This window comes from Salmo salar, chromosome 03 (assembly GCF_965601325.2).
Source record: "Salmo salar chromosome 03, fSalSal1, whole genome shotgun sequence".
Taxonomy (NCBI): Eukaryota; Metazoa; Chordata; class Actinopteri; order Salmoniformes; family Salmonidae; genus Salmo; species Salmo salar.
Window position 1 is genome coordinate 24607620 of NC_138293.1, and position 14111 is coordinate 24621730.

At 40.9% G+C, this 14111-nt stretch overlaps 1 protein-coding gene and 1 non-coding gene across 10 annotated transcripts in view; both read left to right on the forward strand.

The window, feature by feature from the left end:
- Nucleotides 1-14111, forward strand: part of LOC106599413 (astrotactin-1) — a 282536-nt gene that overhangs the window by 202726 nt on the left and 65699 nt on the right. The window lies entirely within an intron of this gene.
- Nucleotides 5021-5096, forward strand: trnaa-ugc (transfer RNA alanine (anticodon UGC)). Its single transcript has one exon. It is a non-coding gene; the product is annotated as a tRNA-Ala (tRNA).

Here is a 14111-nt window from a genome sequence, read left to right on the forward strand (position 1 = left end):
AGGAAGTTTCTAACTAGCGTTAGCGCAATGACTGGCCGTCTATGCAGTCATTGCGCTAACGCTAGTTAGCAACTTCCTTCAAACTGCACGCAGAGACATAAAAATGGTATCCATGAGTTAATTTGACCCTGGGGAAGTAAATAAAGGGCTTCATTGCCAAAATCACAAAGTACCCATTTAATCCTGTTTTGTCAGATAAACCATGGGGTTTTACAGCTCGGGTCAAACATATGAAGTAGTGGACGCCAGTCATATAAATATATCCTGTACATTCTTTGTACATTTACTCAGTATGCCTAGTGTTAAAATGAAACGATTGATATGGCTGATTACAGGGTGTCATCATTATTAAAAGGGCTTTATAAATACATTTGATTGATTGATTGATTCCCTTAAGATAAAACTGCTGCAGATTCAGAATATGTCAATTTTTCCTATTGTCTTATGATATATTTTCACCACCCAGAAAATCAGCAGTAATTTGATCATAATGAGCAGAGCTGATATGCATGTCAAAATTAATGAGGGCATTGTAACTCCTGTCTGAGTTGGGCTACCTAATGAATGCTTTAATCGAAGGAGAGGGCAGGAAAAACACTGGCTCTTCATTCAGGGTGAAATGGTTACCAAAAAATATATATATAAATAAATATAGACACATTTTTCCTGCCTGAGTCCTTCCTCCCTCCTCCTCCACCGACCCACAGTTTGGCGATGTTGCGCTCCAAAATTGCCCTCTACAGGCCTATTTGACCACTGCATCTTTGTCATTGAGAGGAAGAGGGAGACTGCTCATTTACAGTTTGCCTATGGGATAAAGGGCATAGCATAGTCTCTATCCTTGTTTCACATATTGCACTCCTAAAGGTTCTATATAGAACCAACATTGGTTCCATATAGAACCCTATATGGAACCCAAGGGTTATTTTTTGGTTTTAAGATTTTATAATTTTTTAAACAACATAAAACATACAAATGACAACATCATACAAACATCAACTACATTACACCTACCCAGACCCACATGCTCTCATCTCACGGGTTAAAAGTACATTTACATTGTAACACTTTTGACAAACAACTTTTTAGCTCCGCCCATAACTTTAGGACTTTATTACATTCCCAGAAGGCATGGATTATTGAGTTAGTTTTACAATTAAGACATGACTATATTTCGTTGTTCTGTAGAATTTATGAATTTTGTCTCTTGTATAATACGTTGATACATTCGTTTATACTGGATTAAGCCTACATTTTCGCTAACTTTAATTTTGTTAGTTATGCTTCAACATTCCCTCCATCTTGTGCCAATATCAGTTATTTTTAAGTCTTGGTTCCAATAGTTTATATATATATAGTTAGTTTATATATTTTTAAGAGATTGTCAGTTGGATAGGCACTCTGCAAGGTTTTGTAAAGCTTACCTATCATATTAATATTATTTTCTGACTGAAATAGGATTCCCTCAAGATTACTCTGAAGTTCAAAAGATTTCAAATCGAAATCTTATGAAATCAAACTTTTAAGTTGCATGTACTTGAAAATATCTACAGTTGAAGTCGGAAGTTTACATGCACTTAGGTTGGAGTCATTAAAACTAGTTTTTAAACCACTCCACAAATTTCTTGTTAATTACAAACTATAGTTTTGGCAAGTCGGTTAGGACATCTACTTCGTGCATGACACAAGTAATTTTTCCAACAATTGTTTACAGATAGAGTATTTCACTTATAATTCACTGTATCTGTAACGGTTGTCGTCGGATAAAGCGGACCAAGACGCAGCAGGGAAATGTGCACTCATCTTCTTTTTTTTATTTAGTTGGCAAAGAAGGTGAACCAAAAATAACACGTACACAAAAAGAAACAACGACGAATAACAGTCCTGTAAGGCTTGAAGCTATACACAGAAACAATCTCCCACAAAACACATACCTATATATAGGACTCTCAATCAAAGGCAACTACAAACACCTGCCTCCAATTGAGAGTCCAACACCCAATTACCTAACATAGAAATACTAAACTAGAGAGAACATAACCCAAAACCCGGAAATAATAAATCAAACACCCTTCTAAGCAAACCACCACCCCAAACCACATAAAACAAATACCCTCTGCCACGTCCTGACCAAACTACAATACAAATAACCCCTATTACTGGTCAGGACGTGACAGTATCACAATTCCAGTGTCTCTAAAACTACGCTCAGACTTTGAAAGATGTAAAACCTTCGCTGTTTCCTCCTCTCAGAGACTCTGTGGTATGATGTCACTGAGGTGTCAAGGTTTCTGGCAGTGCCAGCTGAGTTCATTACGTGTTTTGGCTCGTGACAGTGTACACATAGTCCTTAAACTATATATATAATATAAGTCGGAAGTTTGCATACACCTTAGCCAAATATATTTAAACTCAGTTTTTCCCAATTCCTGACATTTAATCCTAGTAAAAATTCCCTGTCTTAGGTCAGTTAGGATCACCACTTTATTTTAAGAATGTGAAATGTCAGAATAAATAATAGTTGATTGAATGATTTATTTAAGCTTTTATATCTTTCATCACATCCCCAGTGGGTCAGAAGTTTACCTACACTCAATTCGTATTTGGTAGCATTGCCTTTAAATTGTTTAACTTGGGTCAAACATTTTGCGTAGCCTTCCACAAGCTTCCCACAATAAGTTGGGTGAATGAGTCAGATTTGTAGGCCTCCTTGCTCGCACGCACTTTTTCAGTTCTGCCCACAAATGTTCTATAGGATTGAGGTCAGGGCTTGGTGATGGCCACTCCAATACCTTGCAATTGTTGTCCTTAAGCCATTTTGCCACAACTTTGGAAGTATGCTTGGGGTCATTGTCCATTTGGAAGACCCATTTGCGACCAAGCTTTAACTTCCTGACATGTCTTGAGATGTTGCTTCAATATATCCACCTAATTTTCCTTCCTCAAAATGATTCTTCCTTTTGTGAAGTGCACCAGTCCGTCTTGCAGCAAAGCACCCCCACAACATGATGCTGCCACCCCTGTGCTTCACGGTTGGGATGGTGTTCTTCGGCTTGCAAGCCTCCCCCTTTTTCCTCCAAACATAATGATGGTCATTATGGCCAAACAGTTCTATTTTTGTTTCATCAGACCAGAGGACATTTCTCCAAAAAGTACGATCTTTGTCCTCATGTGCAGTTGCAAACCGTAGTCTGGCTTTTTTATGGCAGTTTTGGAGCAAAAACCGAGTTTAAATGTATTTGGCTAAGAGGTATGTAAACGTCTGACTTCAACTGTATAGTACGTCAACCTTGAGATTGAATGACTAACAGCTGTCAACTCCTCAAAAAGTTATACAGCTGCACCATAGAGAGCATCTTGACTGGCTGCATCACCACTTGGTATAGCAAATGCACCGCCCTTGACCGCAAAGTGCTACAGAGGTTGATGCGGACAGCCAGTAAGTCACTGGGGCCAAGCTCCCTACCATCCAGGACCTCTATTTCAGGCGGTGTCAGAGGAAGGCCCGAAAAAGACTCCAGCCACCCAAGCCATAGACTGTTCACTCTGCTACCGTCCGGCACATGGTACCGGAGCATTGGCGCTCGAACCAATAGGCTTTTTTATTTTTTTTAACTAGGCAAGTCATTTAAGAACAAATTCTTATTTACAATGACAGCCTACCCCAGCCAAACCCTAACCCGGACGACCCTGGGCCAATGTGTGTCGCCCTATGGGTCTCCCAATCACTGCCGGTTGTGATACAGCCTGGAATCGAACCAGGGTCTATAGTGACGCCTCTAACACTGAGATGCAGTGCCTTAGACCCCCTGCGCCACTCGGGAGCCCTTCGAGACAGCTTCTACCCTCAAGCCATAAGACTGCTATGGTTCGAATACGGGCTGCATCACATCCGGCTGTGATTGGGAGTAAATAGGGCGGCACACAATTAGCCCAGCATCGTCCAGGTTTGGCCGGGGTAGGCCGTTGTTGTATGTACGAATTTGTTCTTAACTGACCTGCCTGGTTAAATAAAAATGTAAAATAAAATATACGGTTCCTGAACTATCTGCACTGACACTACGCACACTCACTAGACTATATATATATATACACACACACACTCACTAGACTATATATACACACTCACTAGACTATATATATATACACACACACACTCACTAGACTATATATACACACTCACTAGACTATATATACACACTCACTAGACTATATATACACACTCACTAGACTATATATACACACTCACTAGACTACAAATACACAAACTACATTGACACTCCCACACAAAACATTCACGCACATACGCACATAACACACAAACGCATACCACCACAACACACACACTTTTACACTCATCATATGCTTCTGCTACTCTGTTCTCTATTTTACTCTTATTATTATCTATCCTGATGCCTAGTCACTTTATCCTGCCTTCAAGTACATCTCTACCTCAAATACCTTGTACCTCTGCACATTGATCTGGTACTGGTACTCCCTGAATATAGCTTCACATTGATCTGCTACTGGTACTCCCTGTATATAGCTCCACATTGGTACTGGTATTCCCTGTATATAGCTCCACATTGATCTGGTACTGGTACTCCCTGTATATAGCTTCACATTGATCTGGTACTGGTACTCCCTGTATATAGCTCCACATTGATCTGGTACTGGTCCTCCCTGTATATAGCTGCACATTGATCTGGTACTGGTACTCCCTGTATATAGCTCTACATTGATCTGGTACTGGTACTCTCTGTATATAGCTCCACATTGATCTGGTACTCGTACTCCCTGTATATAGCTGCACATTGATCTGGTACTGGTACTCCCTGTATATAGCTCTACATTGATCTGGTACTGGTACTCTCTGTATATAGCTCCACATTGATCTGGTACTCGTACTCCCTGTATATAGCTGCACATTGATCTGGTACTGGTACTCTCTGTATATAGCTCCACATTGATCTGGTACTGGTACTCCCTGTATATAGCTCCACATTGATCTGATACTGTAGCCTTCCCTGTAGCTCAGTTGGTAGAGCGTGGTGTTTGCAACGCCAGGGTTGTGGGTTCGATTCCCACGGGGGGCCAGCAAAAAAAATGTATGAAATTGTATGAAATGTCTGCATTCACTACTGTAAGTTGCTCTGGATAAGAGCGTCTGCTAAATGACTAAAATGTAAATGTATATAGCTCCACATTGATTTGGTACCGGTACTCCCTGTATATAGCTCCACATTGATCTGGTACCGGTACTCCCTGTATATAGCTCCACATTGATCTGGTACTCCCTGTATATAGCTCCACATTGATCTGGTACCGGTACTCCCTGTATATAGCTCCACATTGATCCGGTACTCCCTGTATATAGCTCCACATTGATCTGGTACTGGTACTCCCTGTATATAGCTCCACATTGATCTGGTACTGGTACTCTCTGTATATAGCTCCACATTGATCTGGTACCGGTACTCTGTATTTAGCTCCATTCTTGTGTATTTAATATAATCCTCTTTGTGTTACTATTTTATTTGTATTTTTTAACTATGCATCATTGGGAAGGGCTCATAACCAAGCATTTCATGGTAAAGTCCACACCAGTTGTATTCGGCATGTGATAATTCAAAACTTGATTACACGCTTGTGATTAGCAGGCTTATTAATTTAATAATCTCATTATTCTTAGTTACTGATTCTTTGAAATTCTTACCCATAGCTGTTTTCGCAACATGAAACCAGAACTTTCTTTGAGCTCATATCCAATAGCTGTGGGCAGGTCAGTAAGGTCAGCTACTGGGAAAGTTACTAAGAACACATGTTGAAACTTGTTGAAATCTGAATATTTTTTTATTTTTCATTTTGAGTTCATGAACCATGCATGGTAGTTTCTTTGGGTCTTGAATCCGCGTCACTCCAAGGTTCATACATATTTCCCCACTGGCAGAGGGCCAGCGATTGGCCAGCAAAGTCCGCATAGTCTGTCCAAACTTGTTAGATCTTTTTCTTTACAGACAGGAGATACTCTGAGACATTTGGCCTTATTGAAGTAAAGGGAATAGTCCTAGGAAAATAATGTGTAAAGCATGCGTCTTTATCTTCCAGTGTATCCTCTGGAAAAAGTTGTTGCAGTGGGGGGCATAGGTTAGGTGGGTTCAAGGGGGGTCATTCTACTCTAAAATGAATGAAAATAAATGTATGCAGACACCATCTAAAATATAATTTCCACCTCCAGAAATGAGTCAAATAATATATTGGTAAAATTATTTGTTGCAATTACTTTAACATATACCATGCATATAGCCTATGCTTGTCCCATACAGAGCATTTGGAAAGTAGTCAGACCCCTTCCCTTTTCCCACATTTTGTTACTGTTGTGTACTAACTTCTAAACTTGAAAAATGAAATATCCTTATTCATGTTACCATTTTAGAACTGAGGGTATGGAAATCTACTGAGTTAGAAAGGGGAGTGCAGGAAGAAGATGTTATTGTTAAATCTCAGGTATCCTATGGAGAGAAGTGCAACGGTCTGGTTTCAGTTAACAGATAAAGTAGGACAGCTGTGAGTTGGGGAGGAGTGAGGAATTTGCGCCGAGGTCAGGTCAGATGAAGTGAGAAAGAAGAGCCATCACTTAAGTTCCTGCCTAGCAACAAATATGTATTGACTGTCTAGATGTGCAAGGAGTTGGTTCTGCCTCTGGAGAGTATAAATATATGTACTTATCATATCTTATATAAATATATGAACATATCTTTGTCTTTGCAGCTGTTTGACCCAGTGGGTGAATAAACTTGGTTTGATAGTTGTTTTTTTCTCTGACATGCACTGTCAACTGTGGGACCTTATATAGACAGGCATGTGCCTTTCCAAATCATGTCCAATCAATTGAATTTACCACAGGTGGACTCCAATCAATTTGTAGAAACATCTCAAGGATGGTCAATGGAAACAGAGTTCAATTTAGCGTGTCATATCAAAGGGTTTGAATACTTCGGTAAATAATGTATTTATTTTTTATTTTTAATAAATGTGAGAAAAAAATATATATACTGTTTTCACTTTGTCATTATGGATTATTGTGTGTCGATTGATGAGGGGAAAAAATATATGATCAATTTTAGAATGAGGCTGTTACGTAACAAAATGTGGAAAAAGTCAAGGGGTCTGAATACTTTCCAAAGGCACTGTATATTTGATTCTGTGAATTTCCTCCCTATAGCACTCATACTGTAACTTGAATGCGCCTCGACAGGAATATTTATTTAGTATAGAACACACAACAACAAGCCGACTAGATCAATAGATAAATCCGACTAGAAAAAGTATTTTACTTTAGGGTTTTCATTTCTCATTTTGTTTGCTGAGGAAAAATACACGTGGACTGTTCCAGCATCTTCAAAGTGCGCCTTGGAAAAAATATTTTGTATGTTCCAGCTAAATGACTTCAGTGGAAACACTGCTACCCTCCATGTCCTTCCTAAGCACTCATGGTTGGTACTATGGAAAATGCCATCATGAGGATGTGGGCGCAAGGTAAAACAAGCTAATACAAGATGGCAAGCTCACAGTATGTTGGCTGGTATCATCATCAAATCCAATTTTATTAGTCACATCGCCGAGTACAACAGGTGTAGACCTTGTGAAATGCTTACGTACGAGCCCCTAACCAACATTTAAGTTGAAAAAAATACAGAGAAGAATAAGAAATAAAAATAACAAGTCATTAAATAGCAGCAGTAAAATAACAGTAGCGAGACTATATACAGGGGGGTACCGGTACAGAGTCAATGTGCGGGGGCACCGGTTAGTTGAGGTAATACGTACACGTAGGTAGAGTTATTAAAGTGACTATGCATAGATGATGACAACAGAGAGTAGCAACGCTGTAAAAAGGGAGGGGGGCAATGCAAATAGTCTGGGTAGCCAATGATAAGATGTTCAGGAGTAGAGGCTGTTTAGAAGCCTTTTGGACCTAAACTTAGTGATCCTGTACCACTTTCCATGCAGTGGCAGAGAGAACAGTCTATGACTAGGGTGGCTGGAGTCTTTGACAATTTTTAGGGCCTTCCTCTGACACCGCCTGGTATAGAGGTTCGCACTACCCTCTGAAGTGACTTGCGGTCGGAGGCCAAACAGTTGCCATACCAGGCAGTGATGCAACCTGTCAGGATTTTATTATAATAATTTTTTATTGACCTTTATTTGACTAGGCAAGTCAGTTAAGAACAAATTCTTATTTTTAATGACAGCTTAGGAACAGTGGGTTAACTGCCCTGTTCAGGTGCAGAACAACAGATTTTTTACCTTGTCAGCTCAGGGATTCGATCTTGCAACCTTTCGGTTACTAGTCCAACACTCTAACCACTAGGCTACACTAGGCTACCTGCTTACCTGACCAGGATGCTCTCGATGGTGCAGCTGTGGAACTTTTTGAGGATCTGAGGACCCATGCCAAATCTTTTCAGTCTCCTGAGGGGGAATAGGTTTTGTCGTGCCCTCTTCACGACTGTCTTAGTGTGCTTGTCTTGATCACGTTGAGGGAGAGGTTGTTGTCCTGGCACCACATGGCCAGGTCTCTGACCTCCTCCCTATAGGCTGTCTTGTCGGTGTTGGTGATCAGGCCTACCACTGTTGTGTCATCGGAAAACTTACTGATGGTGTTGGAGTCGTGCCTGGCCGTGCAGTCATGAGTGAACAGGGAGCATAGGAGGGGACAGAGCACGCACCCCTGAGGGTCCCCTGTGTTGAGGATGACTGTGGTGGATGTGTTGTTACCTACCCTTACCACCTGGGGGCGGCCCGTCAGGAAGTCCAGGATCCAGTTGCAGAGGAAGGTGTTTAGTCCCAGGGTTCTTAGCTTATTGATGAGCTTTGAGGGCACTATGGTGTTGAATTCTGAGCTGTAGTCAATGAGTAGCATTCTCACATAGGTGTTATTTTTGTCCATGTGGGAAAGGACAGTGTGGAGTGCAATAGGGATTGCATCATCTGTGGATCTGTTGGGGCTGTATGCAAATTGGAGTGGGTCTAGGGTTTCTGGAATAATGGTGTTGATGTGAGCCATGACCAGCCTTTCAAAGCACTTCATGGCTACAGACGTGAGTGGTACGGGTCTGTAGTCATTTAGACACGTTACCTTAGTGTTCTTGGGCACAGGCACTATGGTGGCCTGCTTAAAACATGTTGGTATTACAGACTCGGACAGGGAGAGGTTGAAAATGTCAGTGAAGACACTTGCCAGTTGGTCAGCGCATGCTCGCAGTACACGTCCTGGTAATCCGTCTGGCCCCATGGCCTTGTGAATGTTGACCTGTTTAAAGGTCTTACTCACATCGGCTACGGAGAGCATGATCACACAGTCTTCCAGAACAGCTGGTGCTCTCATTCATGTTTCAGTGTTATTTGCCTCGAAGCGAGCATAGAACTAGTTTAGCTCGTCTGGTACGCTCGTGTCACTGTGCAGCTCTCGGCTTTGCTTCCCTTTGTAGTCTGTAATGGTTTGCAAGCCCTGCCACATCAGACGAGCATCAGAGCCAATGTAGTACGATTCGATCTTAGTCCTGTACTTTGCCTGTTTGATGGTTCGTCAAAGGGCAGAGCGGGATTTCTTATAAGCTTCTGGGTTAGAGTCCCGCTCCTTGAAAGCGGCAGCTCTAGCCTTTAGCTCAGTGCGGATGTTGCCTGTAATCCATGGCTTCTGGTTGGGGTATGTACGTTCGGTTACTTTGTGGACGCATCATCGATTAACTTATTGATGAAGTCAATGACTGGCATTGAGGAGTACACAACATCATCGGGGGAATCCCGGAAACATATTCCAGTCTGTGCTAGCAAAACAGTTCTGTAGCTTATCATCTGCTTCATCTGACCACTTTTTTAATGATCTAGTCACTGGTGCTTCCTGCTTTAATTTTTGTTTCTAAGCAGGAATCAGGAGGTTGGAATTATGGTCAGATTTGCCAAATGGAGGGTTAGGGGGAGCTTTGTATGCGTCTCTGTGTGTGGAGTAAAGGTGGTCCCGAGTTTTTTTCCCTCTGGTTGCACATTTAACATGCTGATAGAAATTTGGTAAAACGATTTTAAGTTTCCCGATTTTAAGTTTAAGTCCTCGGCCACTAGGAGTTCCGCCTCTGGGTGAGCGTTTTGTTTTCTTATGGTGGAATACAACTCATTAAATACTGTCTTAGTGCCAGCCTCAGTCTGTGGTGGTATGTAAACAGTTACGTAAAATACAGATAAATACAACTCTCTAGGAATATGGTGTGGTCTACAGCTTATCATGAGATACTCTACCTCAGGCGTGCAATAGCTCGAGACTTCCTTTGATATTGTGCACCAGCTGTTATTTACAAAAATACATAGTCCGCCACCCCTTGTCTTACCAGACGCCGCTGTTCTATCATGCGGGTACAGCGTATAACCAGCCAGCTGTATGTTGGTAGTGTCGTCGTTCATCTACGACTCCGTGAAGCATAAGATATTACAGTTTTGAATGTCCCGTTGGTAGTTTAATCTTCCGCATAGGTCATCTATTTTATTCTCCTGAGATTGAGCGTTTGCTAGCAGAATTGAAGGAAGTGTAGGTTTATTCGATCGCCTACGAATTCTCAGAAGGCAGCCCGCCCTCTGGCCACTTTTTCTCTGCCTCCTCTTAGGGGATCTGGGCCTGTTCCTGAGAAAGCAGTATATCATTCGCGTTGGTCTCGTCAGACTCGTTAACCTGTTGAGGACAGACATTCCACCTGCAGAACCCCGTTCCGCCTGCAGAACCCCTAGCCAACAGCCAATGGCATCGCACGGCACGAAATACAAAACCAACTAAAATACCACAATTCAATTTTCTCAAACAACTATTTTACACCATTTTAAAGATAAGACCCTCGTTAATCTAACCACATTGTCCGATTTCAAAAAGGCTTTACAGCGAAAGCAAAACATTAGATTATGTTAGGAGAGTACATAGACACAAATAATCACACAGCCATTTTCCAAGCAAGCATATATGTCACATAAACCCAAACCACAGCTAAATGCAGCACTAACCTTTGATGATCTTCATCAGATGACACTCCTAGGACATTATGTTATACAATACATGCATGTTTTGTTCAATCAAGTTCATATTTATATCAAAAAACAGCTTTTTACATTAGCATGTGATGTTCAGAACTAGCCTACCCACCTAAAACTTCTGGTGAATTTACTAAATTACTCATGATAAACGTTGACAAAATACATTACAATTATTTTAAGAATTATAGATACAGAACTCCTTTATGCAATCGCTATGTCCGATTTTAAAATAGCTTTTCGGCGAAAGCACATTTTGCAATATTCTGAGTACATAGCTCGGCCATCACGGCTAGCTATTTTGACATCCGCCAACTTCGGGGTCACCTAAACTCAGAATTACTATTAGAAAAATTGGATTACCTTTGCTGTTCTTTGTCAGAATGCACTCCCAGGACTTCTACTTCAACAACAAATGTTGTTTTGGTTCCAAATAATCCATAGTTATATCCAAATACCTCCGTTTTGTTCGTGCGTTCAGGTCACTATCCGAAGGGTAACGCGTGAGCGCATTTCGTGACAAGATAATTCAAAATATTCCATTACCGTACTTAGAAGCATGTCAAACGCTGTTTAAAATCCATTTTTATGCTATTTTTCTCGTAAAATAGTGATAATATTCCAACCGGGCAACATTGTATTCATTCAAAGAGAGAAAGAAAAACATAGCACAGATGCTGTAATTTCGATAGAGATGTAACAGAAGGACAACAAATTGTCAGACAGGGCACTTCCTGCATGGAATCTTCTCAGGTTTTGGCCTGCCATATGAGTTCTGTTATACTCACAGACACCATTCAAACAGTTTTAGAAACTTTAGAGTGTTTTCTATCCCAATCTACTAATTATATGCATATTCTAGTTTCTGGGCAGGATTAGTAACCAGATTAAATCGGGTACGTTTTTTATCCGGCCGTGAAAATACTGCCCCCTATCCCAAAGAAGTTAAAGGAAAAAAAGGATTCTGCCAGTCCGTGGTGAGTAATCACAGTCCTGATGTCCAGAAGTTATTTTCGGTCATAAGAGACGGTGGCGGCAACATTATGTACAAAATAAGTTACAAACAACAAAAATAAATGAACAAAAACACAATCAGTTGGGGATACATAAAACGTCAGCCTTCTTCTCTGGCGCCATTGTTGGAGTGAGATGGTAGGAGTTTACATGGGGGATTAGAAAACATTTGAAGATGTTGACATTGACACTTGGAGATCCCTGCTGCCAATTTTTTTGTCATCCCAGTAGGATTAGGGGTCTAAGTGTTATTCCCATACAGAATGTGCTCATTTGCAGGTTTTTAATTGAAACGTTTGATTATAATTGGTCCAAATTTTTTTTATCTCTTGTAGACTATAATGAAAGACTGATCATATGATTATTTTTTCTTGGTTTTTCAAATGAAAGCAATTGCGAACCTGAAGATAATTCTTGAACAGCTTGATGATTTGTCAGTGAATTCTGTTTGCACCTTCCTCGTGTCAAAATTTGAAAATCACTCGACATTCATTTTATAGGAAAGCTGGAAGTTGACACGATTTAGCAAGCAATCATCACTCAAGAATATTTGTGGTTGTTTAGAGGCACAGCTTGTATTTCAATGTATAATTACCAAGTGAAAATGAACAACAGTGATATCGCTAAAAGGTACATCATCAAGCTACCGTAATGTATTCAATATTTAGGAAAATAATTTGGTAAAAAAAATAAAGAAAAAACATTATACACCACTTATTCCATTAATTGTTAATTTGCTGTTCGGTTCCCCTTCCTGTAACACCAGCTCACCTTTCACAAAGGCTTCAGGCTGAAATGAAAAAACATATATACAGTGCCTTTGGAAAGTATTCAGACCCCTTGACTTTTTCCACATTTTGTTACGTTAAGTAAAAAAAAAAAAAAAACTCTACACAGTACCCCATAATGACAAAGCAAAAAAAAGTTTTTAGATTATTTTGCAAAAAAAACAGTAATACCTTATTTACATACGTATTCAGACCCTTTGCTATGATACATGAAATTGAGCTAAGGTGCATCCTGTTTCCATTGATCATCCTTGAGATGTTTTTACAACTTGATTGGAGTCCACCTGTGGTAAATTCAATTGACTGGACATGATTTGGAAAGGCACATGCCTGTCTATATAAAGGTCCCACAGTTGACAGTGCATGTCAGAGCAAAAACTAAGCCATGGTGTCGAAGGAATTGTACGTACAGCTCCGAGACGAGGCACAGATCTGGGGAAGGGAACCAAAACATTTCTGCAGAAATGAAGGTCCCTAAGAACATAGCAGCATCCATCACAGGCCTTCCCTGTGGCTCAGTTGGTAGAGCATATTGTTTGCAATGCCAGCATGGTGTGTGCAACGCCAGGGTTGTGGGTTTGATTCCCACGACTAAAATTAAATTATTAAATGGAAGAAGTTTGAAACCACCAAGACTCTTCCTAGAGCTGGCTGCCTGGCCAAACTGAGCAATTGAGGAAGAAGGGCCTTAGTCAGGGAGGTGACCAAGATCACAATGGTCACTCTGACATAGCTCTAGAGTTCCTTTATGGAGATGGCAGAATCTGGTCTGATGAAACCAAGATTGAACTCCTTGGCCTGAATGCCAAGCATCACATCTGGAGGAAACCTGGCAATATCCCAACAGTGAAGCATGGCAGTGGCAGCATCATTCTGTGGGGATGTTTTTCAGCGGCAGGGACTGGGAGACTAGTCAGGATCAACTCAAACATGAACGGAGCAAAGTACAGAGAGATCCTTGATGAAAATCTACTCCAGAGCGCTCAGGACCTCAGACTGGGGCAAAGGTTCGCCTTCCAACAGGACAACGACCCTAAGCATACAGCCAAGACAATGCAGGTATGGCTTCAGGACAAGTCTCTGAATGTCCTTGAGAGGCCCAGCCAGAGCCTGGACTTGAACCCGATCTAACATCTTTGGAGAGACCTGAAAATAGCTGTGCAAGAGCGCTCTCCATCCAACTTGACAGAGCTTGAGAGGATCTGCAGAGAAGAACAGGAGAAAAAAAACAAA